Source organism: Passer domesticus, chromosome Z (assembly GCF_036417665.1).
Source record: "Passer domesticus isolate bPasDom1 chromosome Z, bPasDom1.hap1, whole genome shotgun sequence".
Lineage (NCBI taxonomy): Eukaryota > Metazoa > Chordata > Aves > Passeriformes > Passeridae > Passer > Passer domesticus.
Genome location: NC_087512.1, coordinates 67,965,150 through 67,984,746, shown reverse-complemented (window position 1 = coordinate 67,984,746; position 19,597 = coordinate 67,965,150). Strand labels below are relative to the sequence as shown.

Sequence of the window (19,597 nt, the reverse complement as noted above, 5' to 3'; positions counted from 1 at the left end):
CATGCCTCAGAAGATTCAGTCAGAGCAGAGTAGAGAAGTTTGCTTAGCTTTTAATGCTAACTGTGCTGACCTCATTAAAATTGTTCTCCACAGATTGCCTTAGCTTATTTAAGAATAATAAATCTCTTGAATATATGCCACTGGTACCTTGGGTACACAGGTACTGTCCTTGGTACACTGGGTACCCCTGAACTCTGGCTATCAGCCAGGGAGTGCAGGCACACCATCCCCAGCACTGAAATCAGAGGAGAAGCTGCCTTATCCCTGCTTTGGGTTTTGCTTTTTTTCCTCCCATTTAATGGTTACACCAGATGAGATTAATGATTTTCTGAGACGGAAGAGAGGTTGCTTTTAGTTTGCCCTTTCTCTAAGGGATAAATACAGTGCGGGGTGAGGTGGCAGCTGCAAGACTTCATGTTATCCACATGTGAAGTTGATAGAGAAACATGTAAAACGAAAGCCAGAAATTTTGCAATAGGATTCTACTTTTAAGAGAAAAAAACCCCAGAAAATGGTTTATTCTAGTTGATATGTCTCAGAATTTTTGCAGAAATCCTTATAGGCCTTCAGGCAGAATGAAGAAAAATTTAAAATCACAAATATTCAGCTGCAAAGAAAGCCGAATAAACTGTTACACATAGGGAGTGTGTTAGCTCTGCTTTCTGTTGTACAATGCCTACAAGACTTTTAAATAAAATACATGTAGCCTTCTGTAACATAAACATCATTTCTTAATTTAAAAGCTGAGCATAGCAAAGCATGGAAACATCTCTGAACACCTAAGTTGCTTCGGGGAGAGGGGGCTGAGGCTGATGCAGAGAGCATTTTTCCAGTGTGTTACCTTGCTTGCCCAGCCCTTTTGGCCTCACCAATACCTTTCCTCATCTGTTTGGGCACTTTGGATTTACAGGCATTAATAAAGCACCTGCTTCAAACACTGCTGTTACACCAGGTGACCATCGTGCCTTGCCTGTGCCACCCAGGCCAGTATCCTTTCACTCAAGTCCACATGATGCTCAGCATCCCCAAGGTCTCTCCCCATCTCTGACCCTTTTTTCACTCCCACCGGGATACAAAGGGGACAGGTGTTATCAAGGTCGAATTTGGAACCTCCAGAAAGAGGAAACAATGCAGAGACTGCTGGTTGCAGAGTACTCTGAGATGCATTTGCAGAATCTCCTTTGCAAATGCAATAGTCATGGCAACGGTTTTCTTCAGCTTTTCCTGCAGAGCAGTAATTCAGCTTTAGATGCAATTCCATATATTTGATTTGTAGTCAAAACTCTGGAACCCTTTTTTCTTTTACCATTCCAAACACAGGGGAGGGTTGCTCATCTTGCTTTTACAGCACTGGCATCAATGACTGCAAGAGCAAGATCAGGTCATAGCTGGATGAAATGCTCATTTCTTAGACTTCTCTCACAGGATACAAATGTCCACCCTTTGCCAGAGTATCCCTGCATACCCTTTTGAGTGCTGCATTCTGCTGCAGTGCTCAGGAAAATCTGCACGTAGCATGAAGGCAGCTGCCTGGGAGAGATACAGCAGAGCTGCAGTCTGCAGTGAGTACAGCCTCAGAGAATTAACAGGAGCTTCATTTGGCTGGAATTGCAGTGGTAGTCAGCCAGCAGGTCAGCATACTAAGCATCCTGGTAAGTGTGGTGGGCAGATGGGAAGTGGTAAGTAGTGACAAGGAACACACCTCAGCATTGAAATGTGATGGTAATTTTTATTTGCAGGCTCTTAGTGTTCAATATAGCTGCCTGTGTGGCTTCTGAAGGCACTATGCAGCGGTATGAGTAGACAGTAACACTTGTGGGAACACTTTTTTCTGAACTAGCTATTGAAAGGGAATAACATTGAAGTGTAAATGACCTGAGAACTTTAACTGTAAAAGGTTGGCTGAGAGCTATACAGTAGGATACCTCCTGCAAGTATGAACCTCTCACCAGAAAAGCAACTGGTACCTTCTGGGATCACATAGAAGGAATGATTTTATAAACATGGAAGAAATATCTAGCAACAACAATGCAACAGGTCAGGAGCCCAAGAACAGGAGTCTCTGGGTTGCTGGGGTTTGGTCCAAGCCTGTTTTTCCTTTTGTAAACATTTGTCTGCATAAGATTTCAGGACAGGCTGCATCTACCCCTATTTATCTCAGATATATTCCCATTTTCTTTTCCTTGTTTTCTTCACATAATCCCTCTATTAGTGTAATTTATAGACTGTATGCTATAGACATGTTTTCTTTTATCCACCATTTTAAATATCACAGGAAAAAAAGTACGTTTACACTGTGGGGAAAAAATAAAAAATGTTATAAATACTGTAGACAGCACTTCAATGAATCAGCACTGGCAGAGGAATGCCAAAAGCCTCCCACAGCTGAAACTTTTCACCCTTGCTCACAGTGCTTGTGGCTCTCCTCAAGGAGCTTAGGTGGCTCTGGCCACCCCAGTGGCAAAGGGAGCAGAGAAGAGCAGAGGCCCAGCCCCACCCTGCTTACAGTGGCCCTGCACTGCTGCAGGCAGCTGCCTGTTGTTGACAGATACCACACTCACAGCCCTGGGGACAATGGGGGTGAGTTAACTGAGAAACCCTCTCACTCTGCTCTGGTCTTTCTGCCATCCCAGGCACCAAGAGTGGCTGCACTGAGGGTGCTTTGCAAGGACTGTGGACACCCAGCAGCCCCTGGACTCCTCAAACTTACTTTTCTGCAGCACAAGGGCACAGCCTGCTTGTAGCTAAAGCACATGGTGTGTACATAAATGATCCTTGGCCTAAATTCTTGAGAGAGAGATACACAACAGTTACTCTCCTCATTTGCAAAAAAAGGAACAGTCAGAGCACAAAGCATTGTATGGAAAATCACACCACATGCAAGAACTGTTGCAGCTAGCACACCAGCTACCTCCTACAAGCATGGTGCTGAACAACATAAGCAATATTATAGATGCTGATCCAGACACTAAGGCCCCTCTTACTGCCTTCTCAGCAAGGAACTAATTGTTGCTCAGAGCTAACTGTCCTTAAATTTGGAACAACCAATTTTCAGTATTCAGAAAATAATAAATAATTATGTTTAATTTAATTGCTACCAGAAAAAGCAAAGGTTTCTAGTGCTGTTTTAGTAATTACATTTCATATAACCAATACAAAACTATGGTGATACCTAATGCAAGCTGGCATACTGACTCACTGCTCGCAGTCCTATCAAGTACACAAGGAAAAAAAAAAACACTGAAGAACTGTCTTAAATCTGTTGAAATATGCTTGAGAACTATAATACATGAAATGCAAAAAAAAAAAAGTCTTTCAAATGGATATTGTTTCTCTTTTCCAGCTCAGATCAAAACACTTGCATTGCAGATGAATACAGTCTCTCTCACTATTGTCTACAACATAATTGTTGTCTAATATTTTCCTGTAAAAAATGTGCCAAAGAATGATCCCAGAAAATGTTTAGTCAGAATGATCCCAGAAAACGTTTCTTGATATAAGAAAACACATCAGCAAATGCTTTTTTATATAAAAAACCATTCAAACGTAACAAAACCAAAATATCCTTCAAAGGCCTGTTTCTCAAAGCAGAAGATATTTCATAGAATGCCTTTTATAATGCATTTATTTTATTTTGATGACAAGAGTTCCTCTTATATTAATGTTTTTCAGTATCAGCTACAAGATGTGAAAAGCTGTACTTTGTTAATGGAAAACAATACACGTCAGCCAGAGCTCACAAGATAAAGCCAAACATAGCTAAGGTTTCAGTTTGGCAGCAACTTGTGCCTCTTAGCAGACACAGTGACAGGCATGCCTTTGTAAATGGCAAGCATTCAGCGGTACTTAATTAATAAGATTTAACAGAGAACTTTACCATTAGTTTTCTCAAGTGAAGGGTTTGCCTTCCTTCATAAATGAATAGCAATGAATATCACTTCTGCTTTATTCTAAACATGGTCTGCTTTAACAGTTTTCCACCATGACAAATGCTATAGTTTCTGTTTCATCCTTTCCTCCTCTGTATCTCTCACTGTTGCCTGTATGTAGTCATGGAAAATTTTCTCCCCTTGTTTCGCAAGGTCAGGGCTATCCTCTTACAGTACATTAACAGCCTGCAAAACAAAAATATTTCTGGGTAAGCAGGCTGCTTAATGGCCTCAAAAGAGTTCTAATTTATATGGTTAAAAGCATTGACAAGGGAGGTGAAGGACTTAAACACCTAACAGGATTAATTCATAAAATTTTGTTGATAGCATAATAGTCCATGCTGAGCCATTCACAATATTACCTAAGTTTTCCAAGACAGGTTCATTACAAGGTGTCACTGCAAAGATTATTCCAGATTTGGCACAAAATTTACTCTGCAGCAGATTCTGAATGTTGATGGCTCCATCTGCATCATCGTCAGCATGTAGAATCACAAACTTAGAGCAAGCACCCATAGTCTCATTATTGTTGCAAATTTCTGAAACGCAGCAGAGAAGCCCCATAGTTTTTTAATTGGCTAGGAGTCTCCCAGACCCATACTGAAGACATTAGCCATCTGCTGCTCTCTGCTGAGAGCAGTATCTCTGGAGTTACTACTATTACAGGAAGGACACACACATAATCCCACTCTGCCCTTCACTGGGGCAACCTCACCTTGCATAGTGTGTATGGTTTTGGTCACTGCAATAAAAGACATTGAGCTGTTAGAGAGTGTCCAGAGGAGGGTAACAAGGAAGGTGAAGGGCCTTGGGGTGAAGCCGTGTGAGGAGTGGCTGAGGTCCCTTGGTCTGTTTAGCCTGGAGAAGTGGAGACTGAGGGGAGACCTCAGTGCCTCACAACTTCCTCATGAGAGGAAGAGGAGGGGCAGGCACTGATCTCTGCTCTGTGGTGACAGTGACAGGACCAAAGGGAATGGTCTGAATTTGTATCAGGGAAGGTTTAGGTTGGATATCAGGAAAAGTTTTTCACCCAGAGGGTGGTTGGTCACTGGAACAGGCTCCCCAGGGAAGTGGTCACAGCACCAGCCTGACGGACCTCAAGAGGTGTTGGACAACACTCTCAGGCACATGGTGTAGTACTTGGGGATGGTGCTATGCAGGGCCAGGAGTTGGATTTGATGATTCTTGTGGGTCCCTTCCAAATCAGCTTATTCTGTTATTCTGTAATTCTGTGATAAAAATGTTTTTGTGGAAACAGGAATTTGCATTTCTTTAAATATCCAGTTTGTTTGACTGGATGAAAGACATGCAGAAATGAAAGAAAGAAAAAATGTTGAAAGAAAAATTGATATTTATATTTCCCAGACTGTTCCACTGGTGAACTCAATGCTGAGCTCTCTGGCCTGCGAGTGGGACAAGGACTTACCAAAAAGACCCATCAGCCACCACCAGTAGGAAAGTCCATCCAGGGAAGCAGAGCTGTTCTTGTAGTTTGTGTGATGTAAAGGGAGGTATTGTGTTGAAGATGTTGGCATAGAGATAGCAGGGTGTAAGCTTATCCATACCCAATATGATCTGTGGACTCACTTGAATGAAATCAGAGACATTCAGACAGTGATCACAACACTATGAAGCCCATGCTCAGCTCAGAGGGTGTTGATAAGAGGTGCACCACCTGCAGAAACCAAATTGTCAGCCTTCCTATCACTATATCATTCCTGTTTATTTCATTAATTATTGTTTGCATTACAAGAGTCTTCTCCCTTTGTGCAAAGACATTGGAGGAGTTGTGGTTTTTAATTCTACTAAGGTTGCTCGCAGACCTGAGCAAATCCCATAGAGGACAGTGAAGCAGAAGAAGTTCTGCCACTTTCAGCAGCTGCCAAACCAATTTAGCTGTGGCATTACAAGTGTAGCCAAGGCTCACACCCTCCAGGGAATTCGTATGACTGAATTGGCCTTTAAATTCATCTGGACTCCAGTGCTCTTGCACAGGTTACAGAGGACAAGCAAGGCAGTATCAGGTCATGTACATATGAGTGGTGGTACCTACAAAAGGAAGAGTGTTCGCCTACCGTAACACCACCACTCCCATTCCCAGTCCTTTCCCCCTTCTCTTTCAATCTCTTTCCCCTTAAAATGCAGGTTCATGCACAATATCCTGGCTGAGGAGAAATCAGCAGGGTCACTGGTGGGATCACTGTTTTTCCCCTTCACCAGCCAGAGAAGTTTCTGACAGGAGGTCTTCTGTATCTGGAATTGTCTGGATACCTTCCTGTGGGGTTGATGCTCTCTCAGCACCTCTTGCTCTGAGAAGCCTGCCAAGGTCTTCCACAACTAGATCTTGGTCTGACCCAAGGCTTTTCTTTTTTTGTACACAAGGTTAAGCTGGTATTAATGTGTTCCAATCTAAGTACAGAACAGGTGGCAGGATTCATTGACTGCTTTGTGTTTTCCCACAGCTCTAGCCTTGTGCTAGAACAGTGTGCTCCAGTCCTTAAATATTAGTTTCATTTTATCAGTAGAGCTTCAGGTGTTTTCCAATTAATGGGTAAAGAGCCAGCAATGATGTTTGACCTTAGAAGAGCAGAACCTCAGAAAGCAACAGCAGCTTGTCCTGCATTAACACAAAGCCCACATGACCTTCCCTTTCTACCTCAATTTTATGTATAGGACATTACATTTTTCTCATTAAGTGAAAATCTGCTGTGAATATTACATTTTAATGTAATCTCAAAAATATGGGCAGTAGAACTAACTGCCTCCAGAGACAGGGGCCAAAACACTGCAGGCCCTTTTGGGGTAAAAATAATTACCTGTATTGAAACCAATCAGGTTACTTTGTTTTTTAATAAAGCAGGTTCAGCCCAGATCAGTTCAATAAATACCATTAAAAGCATGTCCTTAAGGCTATGTGGTGACCTGTTTGTGCAGCAGTACACATGAAGAAGTTGGCTCTGGATATTAAAAGAATTATGAACTTGAATGATTCAAGTGCTGCCCATTGGAGACCAGAGCCTGTGTCATGTGTAATGAGGCCTGCAGTAGGGAGCTGACAGCATGAAAAATTATATGTATTACACACGGAAACAATGATATAGTGTAGCTGTACATTTTGTTACACACATTTAATCCTCTGCAAAACCATGAAAAGGCAGGTGTGGGATTCATGCCTTCTACACAACATCCCCTGAGCAGTGTGTGCTCATGCTCTCCATGGCACAGGATTTATTTTCAAATGTTTCACCAAAGTTTGGGCTTCTTTATTTTATTTGAAAGAAAACAGAAAGAAAAACGTGCAATTCAGAGGTTTGCTTTCACAGTAAGAACAAACTAACAGCAAGTTAAGTGCAGCAGACAGTAATTATAGTAAGGCAGAGATCTCCTATTCTAATGATTCCTTATATTCCTATGTGACCTAATATAGGGCCAGTCATGCAGTTTCTGTGCTTGTTTGCTGCCCTCTCTTGGCAACATAACCAGCCTCCAGGAGAGAAAATGGAAGCTTACGTCAGGAAGAGCAAAGTATCAAAGCAAACTCATTCAGAGAAATGAAAGTGTCTTGTGTCAAAGAAAAAGAAAACATTTGCATCTTTTTACACATTGGAGAAAGAATTAATTGCATCTAGGAAATCAGATTTCCTCTCTTTTCTATGGTTTATTGACTCAGTGTGGGTGAGGAGAACTCTTTTGGGTGATGTGCCTGTTACCAAGAAACATCATTCTTTCCTATACATTATTGTGAGCATCTACCAGCTACCTGTCCCTTCTCTATCCACAAAAGCAAGTTTCTATAGAGGAGTGATTTTTCCTTCGCAGTCCCTAGCACAATATTTGAGCAGACTTCCAATACCTCAATTGCTTCTCTGTAGGCTTCAATCTGCAGTACACGTAAATGTATCTTTTGTTACCAGTGTCAGAAAGACTGAAAGAAACTGGATCCTGTGTATGGCAGTAATTCTTTATAGCAAATATGAAGTCTGCTTTTCTTGACAAGTCTTCTTCAGCTCTAGTTTCAAGAAGAGAAATCCATGTCATTCAGGATCCTCTTTGATAAAGAAATGCAAGGCACATAGCAGCTGATTATCAAATCTCTGTATGCTCACATATCTTGCTTTGACCTCATGTGTTCACAGACCATGCACACAGATCATTCATACTCTAGAAGGCTGCAAACAGCTTTCTGACTACCCAGTGAGGAATATTCTTCTACATGTAAATCTTCTGTGTCTGGCATGTTCAATATCTCACTTTTGCATAAGAAAACACATATTACCTTTTCAGATAATGAAGGTTCTCCATGGAGGAAACATTCCTCATATTCTTTCTGGATAGTAGCAGTTTCAACCTTAAGAACATTCGTCTGTCAACAAGATCATGTTGACACAAATCCTTGACCAAGGAGCACGAACAGTGTCCTCCAGTCAGCTGCCTTCCTCCAGGTCATCCTTCCTTGAGCATTCAGAGAGACCACCATTTGAAATAACACTGCCAAGATGCTTGCTAACAGATCCTGTTGGCTTGATTCCAACAGGAATATGTATCATATTTTACACTGAACATTTCTGAAAAATTAAGAAGATAGAGAATTAGTGGTATATAACTTTTAAGGGTTCTCAGAAGGATATTTTTAAATTCCCATTATGAAAGCCATTCAGTAGTCTCATAGTATGAGGAATATGTCCATAAAATATTTCAGAGCTGTGTTTAAGATAAAAATAAGAATAAAAACCAAGGAAATTTCAAATTTTCTATATTTGAAGGATGTGTTCCTTCTATTTTCAGCTTGTAGTTGGGATAATATTGCTCAGGAAGCCAACACTGAGTCTTCCCCCAAGAGAGAATCAAGATCCATCTGGACTTAATCCTTTACAGTGTGCTTGAGGATGACCCTGTTTGAGCAGGGAGGCTGGAGCTGCTAGCTTACCATGGTCTCTTCCAATCTAACCCATGCTGTCATTCTGTGAGATACATAGGAGGATGTAGCCCTGCCTCTCATTGCACTTGCTTTCAGTTGCACATGTGTGGCCCTTGGCCTCAGTTCCCTCTGATTTACATAGGGACATATTTTCATGTTAATTTGCTGTTGGTTTTCACTCACTAGAGCTTTCATGATTTGGGTCTCATACCCCATGTCCATGTGGTTCAGGTTCAGAGCACAGACACTCGAGCATGAGCCAGGAGGAAGCTCATGTACAACCAGTGCCTCCAGAAGAGGGAAGAGCAAATTAACCAGTTCTTCATGAGGACTCCATGGCCCAGACCTCCACAGAATCCTTGGCTGTGTCCCAGGAGTGGGACCACTATGTAAAGAGCTCTTTACCTCCAGTCACTCATTGGTGTATGTGCTCTCACAAGTAGGCATCAGTGCTGAAAGAACATCTTTGGTTTATTGAAGACATTTACTAAGCACACAAGTAGACCTGGAAGCGGGAGACAGGTCAAAGGGTCAACAAAAGGGAGCCTGGAGTTTTCAAAGGCAGTACAGACTTGGATCTGTGATATCATCTGCTGATATCACTTGAGAGGTATTCCATACAAACCAACTGAATCTGTGCTAGAGCTGGCAAGTGTATGCTCACCAATGTTCATCACCAGTGATCTGGGCCATCAAAAGTAGACTACAAAGCTCCTACACATGATGATTTTCCCTTCTTGAAGTTGAAAAGAAGAAAGTCTGGAAGCTAAAGAGATCTTTCTGGGATTTCTTTCTCCACAGAGCTGGGAAAGGAAGAAGCCCTAGGACTCCTCTCCCATAATTCACACAGACCAGTCCCACCTCATCCCACCCAAAAAAATTCCTTGAGCTGGGGAAGAGCCTTCCCCTTTGGAAGCAGGTATCTGCTTCCCCTGAGCCATGATGTTATTTGGAATGCCTCATTACAAAGCGTTTTTGCCCAATGGCAGCTTTCTGTGGGGAGAGCACAGAGGATCTTTGCTCTTGTACCCCGCTGAGCAGCAGCCACAGCACTGGCAGTGCCCAAGCTGTTGGCACTGGGACCTGTAGTTCTTAGGGGAAGCCACCCCATCCTTCTCCCTGGCTCACTCTGGTACCAGACGTGACATCACTCCTCCCTGCTGCTCCATGACACAAACATGTATTTCACAGCAGGGGAACACCAGGACCATTTCCAGTGAAACCTTGTACCTGATGTCCCTTCTTTGAGAGAGACATCTATTGTGGTGTGATGCCATGGCTTGCCTTAGTTCCCTTGGTTTCTCCCTGAAATTTCCTTCCCCAGGTGGGTTGTCAATCACCTCTCCTTTTCCCCACTTTTGACCCCTGCTGGGCACTGTCTATCAATCCAGAAATTCCAAGGAAAGCATTGAGCAGTTGGCAGGTTCAAAGGATGCTCTCCACCCCCTGGGGGGCCATTGGCCTTTACCTGAGACTCCCTCCCCCTGTGCCTGGTTGGTGGTCCCTGTGTTCCCTCCCCTGCCCCTCTCCCCAGGTTAAAGGGCAAGCAGACCACGAGGTTGGGGGTCTGGTGGAGAGTTCTGGTGGGAGAGTTCAGTGGATTGTTGCAAGATTCAGAGGCTGTGCCACCAAAGTAAAAACTCTGGATTAAAAACTCTCCATCAGGACCCGCTCCTTTCTTCACCTTGCCTTAAGGGTTTCTCCAGCTCAGGAAGGCCTGAAGAGTGACCTCCTCAACAGCAAGCTCCAGCCCGCAAGTTCTGGAGCTCGGGGCACGCCTGGACTTGTCTCCATGTGCCCAGCTGTGACCACAGGTACTGAATAGCATCTCCGGGAAGAAAGGACCACAGGTGCCACTATTTGGTCAGCAGCCGAGGCCAGACAGACCAAGGCAGTCCCATTGGTAATATTGGCAAACCCCAACAGACATCCCACCACAGCAAATCTCAGATCCCTGTGGAGATGCGAGTGCTGAATCTTACCCCATCCCTCCCCATGACAAGGTCAGCAGCAGCAGTACAGAGTGCCTTACAGAGGGGAACCTGGGCACATGCTGGGAGCAGGAGGCCATAGACTGGGGAGGAGGCCCTTTCACACATGGCATTGACAGCACCTCTGAGGAAGGAAGGCAACAGAAGGGTCAATACTTTAAGTTTGGGCTTTGGGGACGGGGATCTTCTTTCCCTTTCCCTTTCCCTTTCCCTTTCCCTTTCCCTTTCCCTTTCCCTTTCCCTTTCCCTTTCCCTTTCCCTCTCTCCTTCTTCCTTAATTTTTTTCCCCACAAAATCCCACAGTAGCTACAGCATTCTAGAAATACATATGGTGAGCTTCTGTGTTTTCATTTCGGGTGCCATCACAGGCATGCAAAAAACATGCAAGTGATGCAGGTGAGCAGATAATGGTCTCTGCAGGGGTTGGGTTGGTTCTGTGCTGCTGTGAATCTTCTGGAAACCATTTTGCAGTTTCTACAAGCACACTCTGGTTATGTTCCTCCGGGACAGTGAGTGTTGGTGACAGGGATCTTTCCCCTGTGAATTGCCGCCAGATGGCAAAATACCCATCAGCCGCACTCGCAAGTCTGCTCACCAGCACCACAGGCTGGAGATGAGGCTGCAGGAGAGTGATGCCTGAAAGACAGGCTGAAAATAAATCACCACAGAGCGGTGTCCATAGAGTAGACATTTGTTTATTGCAGCGCTGGTGGTGAGGAGAGATCTCTACCTAACTCACCTTGTCAAGTGCTGTGGTGTATTTACACAGTAATTATTGCTTCGTGTCACTATGTCACTACAACATCATCACATATGTGCCAGAACTAATGTGCATTGTATGATCTCATGGTTATAAAAAGCTCTTCTGCCCTGCCCTTGTGCCTCTCCAGTTTGGGGGTCATCAGGAGTCTTTGATGAAGGCGTCCAAGGTCTTCTTCTCATCTGAAATTTTCAGCTTTGTCTTCGGAGCATGCATAGTTACAGTGTTCCTTGGTCTGTCTGGTCCTAGCCAGCCTAAATTGTTTGTTTTGTGGCTGATTGGCTTTACATTTGCCAATTCTTGTTAGTACTATACTTATCTATTTCTGAAGCTATTCACCTGGTGTGTTTTTTCTTCTTTTTTGTCTATTCAGCATTTAGCAGCTAGTTAACAATGTACTAGCCATTACATTGTATAGAAAGTTATTTTTATCAGTTATGTAGGTATAAAAAGTTAGAATTCAGGTTATATAGGTATAGAAGGCTATGATTCAGGTTACTTACATATAGAAAAATATGATCCAGGTTATACTGATGTCAGGTTATATGGATATATTAGGTTATATTGATATCTAACTCAAGCAATATAAACACCTTGTAACTTTGGCCTAAGTTATATAGGCATCAAGAGGAGAAAGTGGCAGTCCAAGACAGAGCCTGCAACTGCTCCCATCAGGTATTAAACACTCCAAAATGTCTCTGCTGGTCACTGGGACTCACCTTCAAGCCTGACTTCCCACAGATCTTATTGATTTTGGCAGTCTGCTTCACAGGTCTCCCTAGGAAGTTCAGGTTTCTCAACTCTCATATAATTTAAGCACTGATCTATTAGGACTGTCTCTTGACTTTGTTAGAATTCCAAATGGGAGGTTTGTAACAGCTGCAGTAGTTGGCATGGAACAATGTGTATAAAACTGTGTATAAAACTGAGTTGCAGACAGTTCCTACTCAGTTTACTTCATTATACAGTAACAAATAATGTGGAATACGTTGATCAAGGTAATGTTATATTTAAAATGTGTTTGAGTGGTCCCTGCATGTTTTCAGTTCTATGCTGGCAACAATTTTAAGGTATTTCAGAGCTGCCATGAAATGTTATTTAGTCCTGGATGTCTTGCTAAGCATCAGATTAGAAAAAATTACTTTGACTCATATAACTGTACAGAAGTGGATATTTTCTTGTTGAGAGTATGTATATTAGAAGAAGAAAGTGTTGCACAACTGAACAGCTTCAAAAATTAGGGTTAAATAATTTCCCTCCATTTTGGAAAAAAGTTGAGTCCTGGCAATACTTTTCTCAGCCTAGAAAGAGCAGTAACCACTGTACTTATATATGGGACTAGGCTTTCCAGGTCCATTTGGTAGAAGGATACTGACTGGATCAAATACAATTCCTCACCTCTCTAACAAGAAGGAAGGGTTTTTTCTAGATTGGAATTAAGTATTAATACTGAATATTCCATACCAATAAGCCTATAACCCTTCCAGGCATGGCCCATTCTGCCCCAAATCTGTAATATTCATGGGAATGTTATCCAGGAGGAGGGATGCTGCTGAGCCATGTTTCCAGGGAAGGTGATCTTTGCCCTTCAAAACCTGTGGAGCTTCACATGGAATTTGAGCTCTTGAATTCCTTTCTCTTTTGATCTTGTGCCAAGTCTCCAGAGTTTGTAGGCTTTGATTGAAGTGGATATTGAAGCATAAATAAATGTGGGTTTTTTTGTTTGGTGGGGTTTTTTTGGGTTTTTTTTGTGTTTTGATGGTTTGGGTTTTTTTGTTTTTTTTTTTTGTTTGTTTGGTTGTTTTTTTTTTGTTTTGGGGTTTTTTTGGGGTTTTTTTTTGGTTTGTTTTTTTTTTTTTTTTTTTTTTTTTTGTTTTGGTTTGGTTTGGTTTGGTTTGGTTTTGGTTTTTTTTGGGTTTTTTCATTGTTTTCTTTTGTTTGGGTTTGTTTTTTTTTTGGTATCAGTATATATTCCTGGGCTAGAACTTAAATATATATCTCAAAGATATGAAAATATATGATGCCCCTATAACAAACAGGTAATGTCAAATATCTGCTAATTTCATTCTTGTCAGTTCTCTTCCCTAACTCTCTCACCCCTGTTATTCTAATATGCAAGTTGTCATAACGAAATCCAGATTCGTGTTAGCTAACATTTGGATAATTCTTTTTTTTTGTTTGTTTTGCATTTCTTAATGTCCTTGTAGCCATTTTCTACAGGTATCACAGAGAACTCTGCCTAATGCTTGTATCAGCTGCACAGCCAACCTTCTGTAGCAATGCTACAGAAAGATCAAGAAATGCAAATCTGCAAAGCACTGAATAATTACCTTCCCAGAGGGGAGTTGCTATTTTCACAGCAACTTTACCACCCACATAGGCATTGAGCTGCTAAGTTACACTTGAGAGAAACCTTTGCAAAAATTCCTATGACGGCTTCACAAACACCCATTTCTTTAACTTCCTTCATAGTCAGGGTTCTATCATAAACACTACAGGAGAAGAGACACAAGTTATCAGCATGGGAAAAATGTTGAATGTGATTGGCCTGTTGCTTCCTGTCCTCAACTGCTAATGAACAGGTAGATGTAATGTATAGCTCATGGCCCCAGCACTATTAGCAGCACAAAAGTTCTCAGTGGCAGTTTGAACTTCCAGGTAAGCCTCTATAAACATACAGAGGTGGTTTTTTTTCTGTTGTTTTTTAAGTCCCACCTTTCCAAGTAATTTATGATCTGATGTTCTGGGATTTTTTTTGGTGTTTTTTTTTTTGTTTCATTGGTTTTGGTTTGGGTTTTGTTTGTTTGTTTGGGGGTTTTTTGTTTGGTTTGGTTTGTTTCTTTTGCTTTTTGGTTTGTTTTTGCTTTTTGGTGTTTTTTGGTTGTTTATTTGAGTTTTCTTCATTTTGTTGTTTTGGGTGGTTTTCAGGGGCTTTTGGGGGGGATTGCTGGGTTTTTTTGTTGTTATTTTGGGGTTTTTTTTGTTTGGTTTGGTTTTTTCATGTGGTAACATGAAAATTGGCAATTAAACTCTTTCTAGGATGCCTAATTTATATGGACAGTCTTGCCCTGTGCTGATAAAAAAGTTGCTGAAAGATCCACATGTATATATCAAACACTGCCCTATTTTTACCCCTCCCATGTGGTCTAGTTCTCAGCATCATTCAAAATATACGTCAAATCCATCAGAATTTTTAAAATATGTTCTAACTTCTTTTGCACCTCTCCTTGTCCTTCTCTCCATTGCTCATATATTGGACTCTGGAACAACATAGCCTACATATACCAGAGAATCATGGAAGGGACCTTGGAAAATCATTAAGTCCTTTGTGGGAAAGGGAACCTGCAAGAGATTACTTAGCACCTCATCTGATTGTGCCTTGAAAGCCACCAGCAAAGGGAACTCTACCAAGTCTCTAGGGAGGTTGTTCCAGTGATTGTTCTTGTTGTAAAAAATGTCTTTCTTACCTCAAGATGAAAACTCACCCAGTGCAACTTGTATCACTGCCCTTTGTCTTCTAGATGTAGCACTTGGTGAAGAGAGCCTCCATTATCTTTGTAGATGCCCCAGAAGTACTCAAATAATTGATTAGGTCCCCTCTGAGCCTTCTCTTGTCCCTGGAGAATAGATCTAACGCCTTCAGTTTTTCTTCATGGGGCAGGTTCTCTAGCCTTTTGCCACTGCTGCTGCTGCAGTGCAGCTCTGAATCATGTCTGGCTTGCTGTCCGTCAAGATCCTCTGATCCCTTTCAGCGAGGCTTTTCTGGGTTCTTTGATTATCTCCTAGATGCAGGACTCTACACTTGTCTTCACTCTGTTCTTTCCTGCCCATTCCTTCAGCCTGTCAGGGTTTCTGTCTAAGATAGCTCTCCCTTCTGATGGATTCACCTCAGCATCCAATTTGGCATCAGCAGTCAAGTTCAAGAAGGTGCTTTAAATCCCATCATCAGACAGTTTATGGAGATGTTGAACAGCGTGGAGCCCAGTATCGATCCCTGGCAGAGCCCAGCTGGGGAGTAAAATACAGGCTGCCAGCCTGAGTAAAATACATAATTGATCACCATTTATTCCACCCATCAGTGTAAAGATGGGTGTAATCTCAACTCCCATGAGAAGCCAAGTGTGCAAGGTGGGTTTGCCAGTTGTTTTTACATTACTAAGAGCCTGTTATTTGCAAAGAAGAAAGTGCTTTTAGCACAGTTGCCGCCTATATGAGAACTCTAGAGCTGTAACACAGTGGGACATGATAATGATATAGTAGCAAGGCCTGAGGGCTAAATACCAGATGAAACTTAAGTCCAAAGGGATTTCCCTCATTAGTGTGTGAAACAATTTATCTGGATTTCCATTTCCTTAGAGATTAGATGGTTATTTACTTTCTAAACTGCTTTCTGCAGGTAAAAATGGCTATATAAAAGGTAGAGGAACTTGTTTTGGTATAGGTCATCAAGCTGCACCCAAGAATGCTTTCATTTTAAATGGAATAACTGCAATTCTCTGGTTACCCGTGCATGGACAACATGCAAAGAGGACAAGCCAGAGTGCAGCGGTTGTTGCTGAACCAACTTCCTTTTCAGCCTCAAATCCCACCTAAGTGATCTTCTTACCAATTCTTGTATTGAGTCATGCTGATTGTTGCCAGATAGTATTATAATGCCCATTGCACTGTAACTGGGAGCTAAATATGCAAAATCTGGTTTTGAGCATGGAAAATTCCTTCTTGCATTGTGCACATGACAAGATACCTTGTTGGGTTTGTTGTTGTTGTTTCCTAAACCCTCAAACCATTGTCTTTATGGGATATACAACATATACACCTATTTCTTAGGATTGAAGTGATTTCTGACAGTTATCACTTCCAGTTCTGTGTAAATAGGAAACTTCAAAGTATGAGTAGCTGACAAACTACAAAAGTGAAAAGCACTGATTTGAAATATCCCAGGTCAAGAGAGACATTATGTTGTTTGCTTTCCCCCCTGTAGGTCTGACTATTTTGAGAGCATGAATCCCTATAGTTCTTTTAATTCCTTATGTACTACCACTGAGAAAAATACACAGTTCCTTCTGAAAATTAACTGAAATCACAGTCATGTGAACAGGACAGAGGAGCCTGCTGCTTCGAGGCAAGGGTCTGTCATGCTGTAAAAATATGTGAAAGGAAGTAAAATTTTAAGCATATTTTTGGAAGCTTTCCTCCTTTTTCTCCCCACTCCTCTTGTTTGAATTGCTTGTACTGTGTTGAAGCTGTTCTATATTCACAAAAGTGTAAAGGCTCTGGGACTTCCTGAACATGGACATTTGGCCTTCATCCTTATTGTGTCCAGGTACTGCCCCTTGGATATTGCTTTAAAGATGTAAGAACCTTTTCCTACAGATGAGAAAATAGGTAAAGAGGAAAGAAGAACTACATCTGAAGAGCCCTGTAGTGAATCCAGAACCCAAGAGCACAGTTTCATAGGATTCAGCGACTCATGACTGGGATGTTGTTGAACTGCCTCCCTTTCAAAACCCCTTTGACTACAATGTTTCTGACCCTAAGCTGGAGCCAAGAACTCCTGTGACAATGCTCAGCTGATCAGATCTGGAAAGAAGGAAATTTTGATGGGCTAGATGAAGACATATTTCTACCAACTTTCACAAACATAACTGAAATTAATCTTTTCATATCTGTTTGAATGCTTTGTTTGTGGTGAACATTTTAGCAACCTTAATTATAACCTTATAGCAGAATAATGTTTCATGACCAGTTTTAAATATCACAGATTTCAATATGCATTTTCAGCAGTGGATACAACACATCTAAGTTAAGGAGAATGCAAATTGTCATGTTAGCATTATCGCAAAGCAAAGTAAATTTACCATAGACAGATAATTTCTCTCTAAAACTCTGACTAATAAAGATTAAAAATATCAAGCTCAGGATGCCCATGTAGAACAAATAGAAAAAACCTACATACAGTAGTGTGATGCGGGGCTTCTCCTCCCACTCCCACCTCCATGTATCTGGCTATTGCACAATGTTTTTATATCCTGCAAACTCCCGTGATTAGCCTTGCTCTGCAATTGTGGGACATAGCACATATTGTGTTTGTTCTTTATTTCAGACACTGGCCTGGATTCACACCCCTGTTGTGCATGCAGCTTCTGAAAACATACCTGATTAAGATGTGGACCTGGAGTGGACACAGCAGGAAGAAAAAAGCTCAGGCCCCGCACTAAGGTGGAATGTCGATCTAAGCACATCTTCCACATGCAGTGGATGGTTAATTCCCATGTGACTCGTACAGGTAGCCCTGCGTCATGATCACTGGCTGCTTGCAGACAAGTTGTCCCCAGGTCCCTGCGGAAAGGACTTTGGCACCACCTATGACAGTGATATTTTCTTCTGCTTGGATGCTCTAGAACAAAAAATGTGAACAGAGCCAAGTCAGGCAGGGTTTCAGATTTTCTCTGTGGCTCAACCAGTAGCTACTGCACCAATAGCTGTGTGCAGCTGTTGCTAGAGAACTGCCTGCTTATGGTGATGAGAAGAGACTGTGGAACTGAAACTCAGTTCCCATGCCTCTGCTACTGCCCTGAGAGTCCCACTTTCTTGCTAGAACACAATGCATGGGTTGCAGCTATGTGGTTGTGAAACACCTGTTTGATCATGTAAAGGTATATAAGGGCAAAGAAGGAGAAGGTCTGCAGAAAGAAAACATTGCTACCTTTTGATACAAGTTTTATAGTGTCCAAACACATTTTCCAAGTAAAAGAGACAATTTGATTTTGCATGCAGCAAAGCCAAAGGCAAAGCCAGCTCTTGAACCTTGCTAAGACTATTTTTTTTATTCCTAATCTGTTTATATCATCCAAAAATATTTTTCATTTGAAAAAAAAAAAATTACTTGACCAACCATTTCTTAATGAGCAAATTATTATTTATAGTTAATGTAATTCACATTAAGGAAAAGTGTGTAGTTGTGGAAAACTAAAAAATAAAAAATGGCATTCTTGAGAGCAGTGACATTTATTTTCTATGCTATAAGTATGTGCTGAAATATTTAGATCTTAGTATCAAGGTTTATTCCTCATTGGTTTGGTCATTCAGAAAATATTGGATTCCTGAAAACAAATAATATTTAATTATCACAGTGATTCATCTAAATTTTCAAAGCCACTGAAGTGTAATTACAGTAAAAATATGGAATAGAAATCACTTCCAGTTTTGCATATCAAGTAAGTGTGTTAGTCCTGGATATGAGAAAGAAAAATATTGTAACTTCACAAACTGGCATGTAGATTAAGTGGCTGGCTCAGAAGCCAAAGACACTGAATTTTTTAACTGACATTCAAACATGGTATTGGAGAATGGAAAGAATTGTGCATACTCCCACATATAACTATTTGTAGTGTAAAGGTAGCTAGAGGTTTTTTCCCTTGTTTTGATGCACCCATTCTTATATTCTGCAGTAATTAGAAACATCTGACTTGGGGGTGCCTCTGCCCCTGCAGCTCTGGAAGGGCATATGGAATCACACAGAATCACAGAATGGATCGTGTTGTAAGGGAGCACAGTGGGTCATCCCAGGGCACATGGCACAGATTTGCATCCAGATGGTTACTGACTATCTCTAGTGAGAGAGACTCCAACTCTCTCTGGGCAATTTGTTCCAGGATTTAGTCACCTCCACAGAAAATTCTTCCTTGTGTTCAAATGGAACTTCTCATTCACCAGTGTCTTCTACCTGCTGCTTGGCACCAGTGACCAGGGCCTGGCTCTGTCCACTTGCCACCCTCCATTCAGATACTCATAGACATTGATGAGGTCCCATCTCAGTCATCCCTTCTTGAAAAGAAGCAGAGTGTGGGTAGACTGGGGACAGCACACAGGCCGAGCTGCGCTGCCAGTGCGGGGCGGGGCAGGCCTGGTCAGGGGGCCCGGTTAGGCTCGGTCAGGGGCGCTCGGTCGGGCCCGGCGCGGGGGCCGCTCCAGGGGGCCCGGCCCGGCCAGCGGGGCC

General features: G+C 42.0%; 2 long non-coding RNA genes across 2 annotated transcripts; one reads left to right on the top strand and one right to left on the bottom strand.

Moving 5' to 3' along the window:
* Positions 1 to 1,167: 1,167 nt before the first annotated feature.
* On the top strand, positions 1,168 to 18,594 carry LOC135290546 (uncharacterized). Its single transcript, XR_010353308.1, has 2 exons — positions 1,168 to 1,652; positions 17,702 to 18,594. It is a non-coding gene; the product is annotated as an uncharacterized LOC135290546 (long non-coding RNA).
* Positions 1,716 to 19,509, bottom strand: LOC135290545 (uncharacterized). The gene is made up of 5 exons (XR_010353307.1): positions 19,265 to 19,509; positions 17,754 to 17,995; positions 15,084 to 15,633; positions 8,206 to 8,494; positions 1,716 to 4,115 (listed from the first exon to the last, which is right to left on the bottom strand). It is a non-coding gene; the product is annotated as an uncharacterized LOC135290545 (long non-coding RNA).
* Positions 19,510 to 19,597: the final 88 nt, after the last annotated feature.